The sequence below is a fragment of the Limulus polyphemus genome, unplaced genomic scaffold, assembly GCF_000517525.1.
Source record: "Limulus polyphemus unplaced genomic scaffold, Limulus_polyphemus-2.1.2 Scaffold1894, whole genome shotgun sequence".
Taxonomy (NCBI): Eukaryota; Metazoa; Arthropoda; class Merostomata; order Xiphosura; family Limulidae; genus Limulus; species Limulus polyphemus.
The window spans coordinates 22,229-36,382 of NW_013667504.1; the positions used below are offsets into that span (position 1 = coordinate 22,229).

General features: G+C 36.3%; 1 long non-coding RNA gene across 1 annotated transcript in view; it reads right to left on the reverse strand.

Moving 5' to 3' along the window:
- LOC111087220 overlaps nucleotides 1-14,154 on the reverse strand; it is a 27,869-nt gene that overhangs the window by 5,342 nt on the left and 8,373 nt on the right. The window contains exon 2 of the long non-coding RNA XR_002611939.1: nucleotides 7,346-7,476. This is a non-coding gene — a long non-coding RNA (uncharacterized LOC111087220). The remainder of the gene's footprint in view (nucleotides 1-7,345; nucleotides 7,477-14,154) is intronic.

The following is a 14,154-nucleotide window of genomic DNA, read 5'->3' on the forward strand; positions in this document are numbered from 1 at the left end:
CACATTATACTATCAAATTACATTACCCACAAGTTGTTCGCATGCATATAGTTATATTATTATTTATTTTACCTAATCTAACCAAAAGAGATCCCTATTTTTATATTTTAGTTATTTTTATAATAATAAATAAAGAACTTACCCGATTATTTTTTCTTGCTGTCGATGACACTTAACCCTACTTTTTTTTATACTAATGGTAGTAATGTAATAATTTTTATTTAATTAAATAATGCACCAAAGAACACAGAATGCGAAAAGTAGACAATTCCCCTAACTATCACAATTTTTCTGGCTTTCTAACTATGTGACTAAAACCATTACAAAATCATCCAAGCTGGTCATTTCTTTCCTGTGGGAACAAAGCTTGTACTAACAGTGAAATTGACAATTTTCCTTTCAAAAAACAATATTATATAATACGTTCTTTGATAGGTGAAAACCTTGGCTCTCTATTGGTTATAGATAATATAGAATTAAATGAATAAGAGAACTATTAACAAATTCTGAAAGAGAGGATGACAGGTGGGTGTGGCAAGAGGGGCTAATTTCCTATTTGATGGATCTGTAACCAAACAAAATTGAAGGTTATAAAAATTATGGTTTGTCTGAGCAATGATGATTTTATAGTTAGTTATTTACACTGAATTTCATACTTACTGGAGGGGTGGTGGATAAAATAAAGAAGAGATGCCTAGAGAAAATGTGTCACACTACAGGAAATTCAAGATTTTTTAAAATATTGCCTTATAAGATTAAGAACTTAAAATTTATATACTATTAAAATATAGATTATTAGTTAAAATTTTATGCTATACTAATTGGTATAACATATGCAAAAAGTAGATTAAGAAAATTTTGAATGTAAGTCACGAAAACCTTGTGTCATGCACAATAAAGGTGACAATCCCAGGGATACTGTCAATAGGCATTGACCCCACATATGGAGGCCAGATGCCTTGCAGGAGGTGTAATAATGTTACTAGTGGCCATCTGGCTGTATACTGTCCTATTGATTTTCCTTGCTACACCATACAGCACTTTTCCAGCAGTCCCACTCCCTCTCTATGTCAATGATGACTTTCCTGGTTGCTGTTTTTGCCTTAATACTGCAGTATAGTTGTACTGTACTTGATAAAGGGGCATCTCTTGTGAGCTAGTCAGCTTCCTCAATTAGATTTACCCTTTCATGGCCTAGCACATAAATCCAGGTGATGGTCTTACCACGTAGCATCTTTGCTTTCTGCCACCCATTTAAGAACCAACCACTCTGAATTTTATGCATTACCGTGTATGCTCAAATATTATGTTGGTAAAACTATCTATTTCCAATAAATTTTTTTCAGCAATCCAGAAGAAAGTTTGCTTTATATTTTCAACTCCATCCTTATGTTACTTAGAGAAAACACGAATGCTTGACCAGCCTTATGTAGAATGTTGTCAGTCACCCTGCAAGACGATAAATGGCCAACTAGCTCTTTTGTTGTGTGGAAACAATCTGTGGCAATGAGGATAAGTGACTGACCACCATGGACTTTAATCAGGTGCCAACAGATGACCCAAATTCTTATTTATTGAATATTGGTGTTAAATTTATTGTAGTCAATAGGAACATTGCAATTACTGAGAAATGTGGTTACAATTATATTTAAGACCCTAATTAGTTAAAATATTTTCTAACTGCTTCTAAAATCAATTATAATTTTTTACACCTAGTTTTATTTATACCACTGCACATTTCATGCCATGAAATTCAATTGTAAGCAATGTTTGCTCATTTGATCATAACACATGGAGCAAGTAGTGGATACAAAAGTCTAAACCTTTCAGTGCTCTGAAGAACACAAGGAAATACATAAACAGAACATGCAAGGATTTACTAACTGTAACTAATTCTAAACATATGAGCCAAGGTAATAATCTTAATGACACCTCATCTGGCTTGTTTCATGTATTTTGTTATGAAACAGAGAACTGATTTAATAATCTTTTTACCTTTTCATGCATGGGTGAATAATTAAAACTTAAAAAAAAGGAAAATATGGATCAAGTAACCCTGTAATCAGTGTCAGCTCAATAGCATGACACTGACAGTTTTTAAATTTCATAGACTCTAAGTCAAACCAGTTAATCAGTTCAGGCATAATGAGTAATTGGTTAGAGAAGTTTCAAGTCACAACACCCTTAGTATTCAAACAATGCACATAAATAAAATAACTTACAATTTATGGAAAATAAAGTATATTTATTAAACATAGATTGATTTTGACCAAGAATATTGTTAGTAAAAATGCTGTTGCCTAGTACAACCTATCACCAATTTGAAAGGTCAAGTCCTAGGTCTTAAATCTTTTTTTAAGTTTCTATGGTGCTTTTTACAACTTAAAGCAGCAAGAAGTGACTACTGCAACTAGCAAAATAAAGTATCAAAATAAGTAGGTAACGAATATCAATCAAGTCGAAAATGACTGAATATATAAAATGGAATTTATGATCAACATAAAAACTTGAAAACAAAAGACAACATTTTAATTTTTTTAAATAATCTCAAAATAACATTTTGGAAATTTAGAAACCTGCAAAATCATAGAAAAGCTTAATCAAATTATATTATTTTTTTTTCTAAGTTTCATGCAATTTGGTAATTTCCACAGTGTAACAAAAAAAATCAAGGGATAACAGTGACACCCCCTCATCCAGAAAGAGTTAAAGGGGTTTACAATTACTATTATTACTCACCTAAAAACAGACAGAATTAAAAATAATCTTTGAATTATTTGAGGAACACCCAAAATTCTCTAGTGGAGTTCAACAGTATTGGTGGTTCTCCAGTAGGCATATAACATAAGTGGCGTTAGAAAAACAATGTTGTTACAGTTGTGTATCAGAAGCAGGTTAGGCAGGGGAAAAGTGAGGATGCAGTAAAGGCTAGATACTTACTGAAGGAATGAAGTTAACATTTTCATACCCTGAAAATGTATTTCCAATAGATTCTTACCTCTGCTTACAGAATAGCTTTTCCTGACTTGCAACGCCCTCTATATGAATAAATTTTTGCTCACCACTAACCTAGATACTTCCACCTACCCTCACGTGTTTTCACATGAGGCAGCTGTGTGAATATGCAACAACCCTCAACCAATAAGAGTGCAATACAACTCCTAACACAGTTGACTCCCTCTATGCAGCTTAGCCCAACTTCACTTCAAGATTGAGAAACATAAAAGGAAAAAACAATGGAGGTGGGGAGGAAAGGTGGGAAGTGTGAGAATACGTAAGAATGTATTGAAAATACATTCTCAGTGTAGGAAAACGTTAACATCCATTATGATATCTTACCTCTCTCATAGAATATATAGAATCCCACACTGACCTGGTGGAGAGACCAGTGTAACAGTACTTAGATAAGCCCTCTTCAGAAAGGGCCCAAAAGAAGCCCATGGGTGTGTGAATAAAGAATATGAAAGACACATGCATGGGAGACTGTGCCACTTCTTTGGTATACTCCTTGCTCATGAAAACGATGTGTCACAATAAGGGAAGAATCATAGCAGGGACACCAGAAATTAAATGAAAGGATCCCTGGTGTAAAGTAGTTAGGGAAAAGTGGTCCATAAGGGCAAGTTCAACTTCAACCAACACCAGAAATACTGTGATAGAAAGTAGGAATATCTTACCCATGGTAGGAAGAGGGTCCATTCACCTCAGACATGGGAACTGGAAGGCAATATCATCTGATCCAAGGACCCACATCATCATGTGTGTACGTCCAACACAACGAGCACGAGAAGTGGTACCCAAGTGGGGTAAACTATACTACATCCAGAACAGGTATGCTCTTCACCCAAAACTACTGAAAAGTGAAAAGGGTGGAATATTACACAAGTAAGTATGATGGGCCAGCCCCAACCTTGCAGCTGTGGTTCCATGACTCAGGGCTGGATTTAAGGGGTCATGGTATCCATATCCCATGTTGGTGGACAGGGCAGTTGGACTGCTAATATATACATAACTTTCTGATAGGGTACCCACCCACAGCCATGGAATGATGTCTTTTGAACTACCAGATTTATGAAAGAAAGAAACACCAAAGTGGACAATACATCTCATCAACCTGAAGAAGTCCAAAAGGCTACATCCCAGGATTGGATTGACGGGATCATATGTGCCATATCCACGAACAGTCATCTTCACTCCCCAACCAAGTGGGCAAGGAGAATTCCACTTATCCATGGAAATATGGAGAGGACATGGAACACTGTTCCACCAAGGGCCTAAGATGGGACCTCATCGTGTTCTGATTTATGAGGAGATAGTGGACCGCCTGTATGAACAACCTAAGACTCTCAGTGTTCGTAAGAGGGTTCAAGCCCACCCTCACCGGATAGCTAAGCATCAAATCTGGACTGGTTTTACGAGTAGGCTCCCACGTTGGTTAGTCCTGTTCCTACCAACATCTGGGATAAATTTCCAGGGACCCAATTAGGAGGGTCCCCAACTTTGTCCCTTTTCTCTGAGAGTGGAGAAAACTCAACACTCTGAAAGAAAATCCTCTGTCCACCCCCAGCAACTGGAAAGTGGATGTGGTAAAGATTTCCTAGCTCCAATATTGGAAGGGGGGGGGACATATGCACGGTTGTGAGTCCTGAGGAACAGGTCTCCAGAGACAGTGCAACAGGTGAACCATGTTCCCTAAGTTTTAAAAGCAAGTTGATCTTGACTGATTCAGCTTGAAGATCAGCAGGGACTGGCAAAATCCCCTTTAGCTTTACTCATGATAGTCCATGAGTAGAGGTCCATTGCATTTATATTGTGAGATAATACTACCATCCAGAATTGCATCTAGATGGTCATATGGAACACCTCAACTTGACAGAACCTGTTGTAACCATGAACCGATATAAAGGTTGCTAGTGCAGAATTGAAACAATACAAGCACGCCTAACTGGGAAACACTTGCCACTGAGTGGGATCCCAAAGAAATAAAAAGGGACCCTAGAAGAAAAAACCATAAATCAGCTAAGAAAGTTACTCCCCTCCTTGTTAATATCTGGCAGAGGTAGTCAACACAGCCACAGGGGTAAGGCAAAATCACACGGAAGAGGAAACTACTAGATCATGAAGGTAATGAGATAGGAAAGTGTCAGGAGAATTCCACATACCAGCCTACAAAATATCCACCAGAAAATAGTTCAGACAAGCAGCCAATGACATTGATAGATGCTGAATCTGGTGAGAGTGATATGGAGCATATTTCAATCTTCAATAGACAACCCCAAATAGGCTATATGAATCAACTTCCGAAGTCCCCTGGTTAATGTAATGGGTGATAAATCCCAGGACACCGGAGGATCCCAATGAATAAAAAGCTGGTTCCTAAGGCCCCTGAATGGTTCCGTAAAAGCTACATAATATCTAAGTGCTTTGACTGAATACAACAAAGAATCCAGGTCTGATCGATTGTAAAGATGAGAAACACCTGGTAAGTGAATAGGAGAAAAGGATCTATTCTCTTCTCTGGCAGCAAGAGTTTTCAGTAGAAAGGATCTGTCTGGATAGAGCAAAACATAGGTGGAATGATAGAAAGTCTGCTGAACATGGATGGTAAATAAATCAGAATGGCAGTGTCCAGAAGCTAACAATAATACAAAATATACCTTAAGGTGAAGGTGATACAATAAACAAGAGACCATAGGTATGAGGGAATGACATGATAATGCATGTAAAACAACTCTAAAGTCCCAATTAGGCAATTGAAAAGGTCTTTTGGGTCATAAAATATGAAAGGATCGTAAGAGATGAGATAGCACAGGAGAGTCAAAAACTTTCCTATACTTATAATATCGAAACGTGGAAGCTAAGGATGCTTTATATAATACAATGGTAGAAGAAGCCAAACCTCTCTCAAAAATACATGTCAAACAACGTGAAACTATGGATAATGTTGGATCGACTGGGTTGAAGGCTCTCCGCAGAAACCATTGATGATATGTAGTCGATTTCCATTGATAGATTACCATAGTAGGTTAACAGAGGGATTTAGTCAAATACATGGAAACTTTAGAAGTTAAACCTCTGTGTCGAGCAAAGGACCCCATAACTTCCATCCATGAAGCTTGAGTCATCAAACATCTGAGGAGGACAAATGAGCCATAGTGTTAACCAGTAAGAGTCCTAGTTTGTCATCAAATTGATGAGGAGAGCATTGATATGCTTCAGACAAAAGGTGAATGGAAGGGAAGTATCGCAATACAGTAGTAAGAGTCAAACGAATCCACGAAAACTGAGACCTGTCAAGAGTGATAACAGGTTCTAACCTGGAACCCCATAGAACCAACAATGGATCAAACTATTGAGTGTCCAAATACACTTCATCCTGATGATGATAAGCCAGGGCATGTTGTTCTGATAAACGTGGGGGTCAAGACATAGCGATACCCTCTCGTTAATGCATTGCAAACCACTCTGCATGCATGGCAATATCAGAAGAAGAAGGAAGAACTAAGTAATCCCCCAAGATCTATCTGACAACATGGCAGGGGTAGACTCAAAAGCAAATGGGGGTTAATCCCCAAAATTTCACAAACTTGTGTAACTAACTACAGAAAAGATGCAGAAGGTGGCTGATCAGATGAGACCTCAGGAGAGGCAGCCCTAGTAAAAGGAGTAGGAAACAGTGTCTAAATTCTCCTCAGTATATTCAGGTTCATGATGAAAAGCCAACTCTGAACCCTCTAGGGAGACACCTCGGGCTGCATGAAGAACTCCATCTTGCCCTGAATCAGGTCACGGACAGCCTCCACCAGACAACAAAGGAGGAATGGATAAGGTCTGGGTAGCCTTTGTGCCAGACACATTTACACGGGAATTCATGCATGCAAACAATTTTTTTTAACCACAGAAGATAAACAATGAAATATTAGCAATAGAGGAAAAAAAAAGAACACCAGACTACTTTCAAAATTTTACAAATGTAAATGTGGACCACAAAACGTGACTCTTAGTGCTCACGCTTTGTCAAGAAAGAAATTATTATATTGTTTGCATACAGCGCTTATATACAGTACCTGCATAGAGGGCATGTGAGGACCAGTGTAAAGTTTTGCAAATTAAATATTGTCGAGGGCAGTCGAGTGAGGTATAAAAGACTGGAGCAAGTGAACACAATGTTTAGATGGCAAAGAACAACAGAAGATGGAGATTGAGAAATAGCTATAAGTGGCAGCGGAGGTATGTATGTTTTGGAATTAGTTATAACATGATGACCAAAAAGTTAAAAATATTTTTGTCAATTGTTAGATCCTATTAAGTTTAAATATTACAACCACAGTCCAGTATTACTTACCACGTGTTTCATCAATTCTATCCACAACGAGATACCTTTAAAATATTGCACGATTAAATTCTTTATGGCCTTTTTGCCTTTTCTTTAGTAGCTTCTAGAAATGGTTATTCACAACTCATTTTTGTGCTCACCTACAAATACAAAAATAGGTTGTTCTTTGTTTATATATCACATTGACACTTTTCATTATAAAAGTAAGTATGATGTTATAAAACTTAGATGTTTGATCTAGCATTAATGTTTCCTTAAACTTCGTGTTTCAGAAAGGTTGTAAAATCCAACACACTAACAACTGACATTGTATAAAATAAATTCAATGAGAAGATAACTTTCACAATGTACATTTCCACTGAATGAAGCCACTTACCATTGACTTACACAGCTTGACCAATCATTGTATCACGTTTATATAATGTGAAATAACATGTTTCATTTCACAAATACAGGTTATCTTTTTTTATTAAAAAACACATTAAAATGAGTAGTGCTACTATAGCGTGTTGTCTACAAAGATATTTACACTATAGCATGAGGTCTACTTCAAATGTTTTCAACAATACAAATATTCTTGAACATAACATACATGTTATCTTGAAATTTCCACAACTAAAACATACTACTTTACAATTCCTAATATTTAATGAAATTTTCCACATTCTGAAGCATTCTCACCAGTATCATTCTAACTCGGCATCTTACTGTCTCCAAAAATTTAAGTAACTTATTAACCAAGTTTCAATACCAAAATTTCCTAAATCTATCTGTTAAAGTTAACCACATGTATATAAAAGGATCAAAGTACATGTGTCTTAACCTTTTACAGAGCAGTTTCATTAAACATTTTTTTTAAACAGCTTTATTATCAATTTAATGTCAATAAACTTAGGATCAAAATGAAGTTTAGAATTCAAATTTTAAAATTCTCTAAGTTTTAGTTTTTTGATTTTGAAATGAAATATTTAACAAAATTCTCAATCTTCACTCTTCTATGTCACATGATGCACCTGGACTCCAATTTCTCCCTTTCAGAAATTTCCAACATCAAAAATAGGTTGCTGGAGTTTACAAACACAAATCGTATATAATTAAAAGCAAGAACATGAAATATGAACCTTGTTGATTTGCTGAGATATTGATAGCTTTGTTAACACTAGAACTGCTAAGGTTTCACTCATATCTAGAACTACCATAATTTTGACTGCTACATATTACAACATCAGTATTAATATGAAAGACAAATTATTGGATACAACTCAAAAGTTTTATTTTGGAACATGAAATGAAACATAATTACAACCGAAATACTGGATTAAAATGAACAATTGTGCGAAAAAAAACCAAAAAAAAAACACTTCAATAGCTCAAATACTATAATAAAATAAACATATCAAAAGAAAAATGTTAGGAAGCAGGTAGAAACATCTATGTGTACATACAGAACTTTAAATAATAAATTATAGGTAAATTATCCAAAACAGTATATGTTCGTAAAAATGTGAAAAAAATTACATGACTCCCATTATAAATTGTCCTAAGTGACACAATCCATGCAGGTAAAATGCTTTCAAGTCTTTCACACAGGGCACATTTATCTGAAGTTCTGTTTTTATTGCATTCAGCTACCTGGCATTGTTTTATTTTATGTGTTTCACTGGATAAAGCACTGAATACAGGTTGAGATGCTTGGTTCTTTGCAGTTTTTTCAAATGTGTTTTTTGTCAGAGATCTGAGGTTAGCTTTAAGAAGAAATCCATCCTACTTATATTTTCTTCAGTGCATTCCTTGTACAAAACTAAGGAACTGATGGCTTCCAGGTCTAGGACATTGTAAAATACAGCAACTAACAACTGAAAGGAACCAGTTTTACTGAGTACTAATGTGCCATCTGGTCTACAAAATCCACTATGCACTTTGGTTGTAGAAAAGCAGTTTCAAGTGTTTTCTTCTGAGTTGTGTCAATGCTAACTAACATGTGAAGAGAACTGAGAATACAAACAATCTTCCTCATCTTGCACTTGTAAACAGTCAATGTAGCAAGTTGTAGTGTTTCAATATTGTACTGGTGTACAGCTCTGGTTGCAAGTTTAGCATAAATGGTGGAAGCTCTCTTCTTGACTTGTTCACTATTCCAACTAGGTTGGTTGTTTTTTTCTGCAACTCTTTTGCCAATTCAGGTAAAGTAAAAAAAAGTGTCTGAAGTCACATTCCTCCCTTTTCCTAAGTATGGTGCCTGAATACCACACTGTTTATCAGTCTCTGACCAGCTGGGTGAGTTTTGTCTTTGCCCAGGTAGGTGAAACCATTCAGAATGTATTTTGAGGCAATGTCTACTGCTAGCAAAAACTTTATTCCAAATTTGTTTGGTTTGTTTGCCATGTACTGTGTCCAGAGACAACACACCTTTTGTGGGAAATAGCTGCTCATCCACAGTAATGTTCTCTCCCAACTTGTAGCAGACAATGCTGTTTTCAATGAAGTCATTCTAAATTTCTAATACAAGGGCAAGTTTGTCTATTTGAAGTTGGGCACTTCTCATTGTTTTCAAGTAAAAATCTCAATATTTCTCGAAATGAATTCCATACCGTTGTTTCTGTAAAAAAAAAGGAATTCAAGTAAATAGTTTTGCTACCATAGGCCCCACAAACATATAGCAGTGCAATAAATACTTATAATTCCTTCAAAGATATTTTCCAGGAATCATCATTTTGCACTCTATATGTGTCTGCTTCAGTATATCGTTGGATGTGGTGTAGCATTTGCATACTAATCAATAAGTGAAAAGCACTGACAGAACTATCAATACTGCATTCTGTGTACTGCATAGGACCTGGAGTTTCTCTCAAAAAATCTTGTGTGGCCTGTCTTCCTGCTGCCTAAACAGGAATTCATAATTTCCCAAATTGTTCCATTCTTCCCAATCTCCTGTATCCCAGCTTGTACTGGTGATGCAGCTGGAGTCACTTGGTTGGTACTGTACCGGGCAAAGTGGCTGGCACAGCTGGAGCACCAAAAGCTACTGCAGGAGATGACACAGTTAAAGCAGCTAGCACTGCTGAGGATTGTCCAGGACTGCTGCTTCTGCTATGACCTCTTCTGCACTTGGAAAGCTGTTTTGGTGATAGTGGCACTTTCACTTGCATGACTGTTTCACAAATCCAGGACTCATTGCTTTTGTGATCACTCACATTCCTTGCATCAGAATCATTTTCTGACAAATTTGTGAGCATCTCTATCACTTGTTAAACAGATATTCATCTTCCTTGAACCATTTTTGAGTCTCTGTCAATTTCTCTGTTACTATATGTATACTCAAATTAACAGACAAGCAGACACCACTTCTCATGGGATTTGATAGAATTATAGGTAGGCAATGTTATGATATACTCAAATTGACAGACAAACAGACACCACTTCTCACAGGAATCAAAAAGACTATAAGCAGGCTATACTATAATATACTCAAATCGACAGATAAGCAGATTAACTTTTCATGGAAACTGCTAGGATTATAAGTAGACTACAATAAAATTAATTCATATCAGCCAAAAAATAGACATCTTTTATTTGAGACTTCAAGGGTCAAAATATAATCAAATACTAATGTACTTAAAGAGCTGAGAGCTCAGTTGAAGATAAAAAATAACAACAGCCATCTGTATTGAAACTGTAGGCTACTTGTAATACTAAAACAACAACCCAAATTGTATGTTGTTATAAAAAAAGGATGTATTGTAAACAATAGTCAAACTAACAGGTCTTTAGCAGTTCCTGTTAATAGTGATTATAACTTTATTTTTGTGATCCTACCTTTGAAACACCATAAGGCTATTTAATAGATGGATTTGGGAAAAAGTCATGAATGGACAACAGCATATTTTTCATACACATAAAGATATATAAATTTTAAAAGTTAAAACCATCAAATCAACAGTCTTGGCAGTTCTTGTGTTAAACCAACTAGAGAAGCACCTATTTTTTCATGCATTTCAAACCAATTATTTACTCATGTATACTTGTCTGATGGGCATATCTATAATCAATAGAAAGAGCATATCCACACCTAAGTAAATCTTAACATAATTTATTTTGTTGGTGAAAGGCAGTAGTTGACAAGTTAGCATTTTCCTTACCTGATAATTAATTTTAGATAAATACTCATCCTTCTTCACAACAATGAGCTATAACATTGCACCATTTCTGTGAAGATCTCTGTGCATGCCAAAAGTCTTGAATGAAGCTTCCACCCCTATAAATAAATATTAACATGCACTGCACCAGTCTATGATGTAATCATCATTTAAGTATTGCCCTCCACCAATAGGTAGACAACACATCCTCCATGCACAGTACTCTCTGTGAGTACTAACAATGGCTCATTCTTGAAAAGGCTAAAGAAAGTAAGGAGAAAGGGTGGAAGGTTGTGCACAGAGTCAAGTATCTATCTGAAATACACTATCACATAAGGAAAACGTTAATCCCTGAAACAAAGAGCCACAATACCACACTGATAAGATAGTGGAGGGACCAGTGCAGATATAGAAATTACAAAGATGAACTCCTTTCTGAAATGATAGTACATAACATGACACCCACTGGGAGAGGGTAGCCTAGTGAGATATCATTTGCCAGGAGACTGCATCCTTCTCATGCTCAGAATACTCTTCATCCAGTAAAGGTGAAAGAGTAAAAGATATTGTCAAAAGAACCCAAAATGTCACACAAGTAGGCAGAATGTAAGATTGCTCAAATGGTCATTATCTTTTAATTGCTTGAATAAGTTTGAGTGAGTAGTGTGGCTATGTTAATAAGTCAGGCTGTACCATATTAGAGAAATTTTTAATAGAATAATCCGGTGCAGAAGTAAAATATTCTAGACCTATCCAATTGGCTTAGCCACCAGGAATAGCTTAGCTCATTATACAGTAGTGTGACCTGTACTACACTTCCAGGTGACAACCCAACCCTACTTCCCATTAAAAGGTGCATCCATTTAGTCCCAAACCAGTGGGATTATATGGACTAAATAAGGAACTCTCTTGGAGAGTTAAACCATCCACCCAAAATGAGATGACTCCTGAAGGAGATGGGAAGTAGCAACAGCCTTGTTGAATGGAGCAAGCAGAGGCCAAATGTATATAGAGTAGTGTAACAGTAGGCCTGAGGAATGTAACCTCCAAGAAAAAGTTCATCAGGCCCATTGTAAAACATACAGGGCTATAGCAGACTCAAAGAAAAGAACTTTGAATGAAATGAGTGTTTGACTATTGTGGAGAGACCAAAGACAGCAATAGGCAGGCAGACATATCAGAATGTGGACACAGCATTTGAGACCTTGATCCGGTCATCCACATCCTGGAGAGTACTCACCACAAAGTGAGAAAACTGTCCATCTTGAAACATGGAAAGGTCAAAGTTGGTTCACAAGAAACAAATTTATGACATGACTCCAACCCCAAATTTTTATGGGAATGACAAAACGATGAGAATAAAATCTCGGAGTGGGATCAAAAAATTATTCTATGGCATTCTAATCAGGTAAAGTGGAGAGTGGAAGGACAGGGAAAAATCCATGAAAAGGCAGCCAAGTAACCTCATAGCTTGAAGCAAAATGTGTTTACCAGACAAAAGCCATGAGGCAGCTCCAGAAAAAAGTAACCACCAAAAACCATGATGTCCAGCCCTCAAAGAAGGAGAGAACATTGGAAAGTAACAAAAGGACAAAGCACAAAAGAGGGGTGATGCCACAAAGCTGTAGAAGATGATAAAGCTAGTAGACCCTGGCTTCGAAAAGTCAAGAAACCAAATTGAGAAGAGATGACTGTTGACAACTTTTCTCAGCTGAAGATTCCAAATTATAGAAATACCCCAAAAAACCTCACCGCAAAAAAGAGAAGACTGACAGAGGCAAATAACAGAAAATACAGCATCCTGATGAAGTACATCTCAAGTTAACTGAGATACAATAGAAGAAAGTGAATTGCAAGGAAGAAAAAAGGTATATGCGAGTTTCTCCAGTAAAAGTGACAGAGTCATGATGCAAGGCCTCTAAATGAAGAAGCATGTACAGATAACGAAGAAGCTGAATAAGTGACAAAGACAAGTAGATGGAGAGAGAAAAAGAAGGAAAAACTGGCAGTCCCCAAGTGAAAATAAGAAACTCAATGATGGAGTCTCATGCAATAAGGTAACCCAAAGTTCATCAAAAACAACTAGATAAAGAGAAAACAAAATGCATATACCTATGTAATTTAAAGCAGTGAAGGATGAAGGTGCAATTACATGATTGTCATCAGGAAGAAGGAACTAGAATCAAAAGAATCACAGAAACAGCAATGAAGAAACTAGTTGAGTGATATACCAGACTCGGGTGAAGTAACAGGAGCAGGGGGTTAGGAATCCTTGACCAAAGATCATAAAGACACCAAATAGATGTTGCATAATGGTGATAAATCACTGACCATCAGAATGCATCCAGTTGTCATTACAATATTGGATGACTCCTCTTATGGAATTTCAGAACCTCAGGAGATGTCAGAAACATGCAAAAATGAGTTTGTAATTGAAATGTGCCATAAAACCTTGTTTTATTGAAATAAAAATTGGTTTGTTATGTTGATGGTGCACAGGCCTAAGTCATTGCCCTAATGATGACATTGAAGAGTACATAAGAAAACATTATGTTGGGTTAAAACAACAGGAAGTAGTACTGTTAGAGAAACCTATTGAAACAGGAAAAAACATAGGACAGTGTCCCAAGATTAAAAATTTGATTACAAAAAAAAAAAAAAAAAAAAAAAAAAAAATTTAAA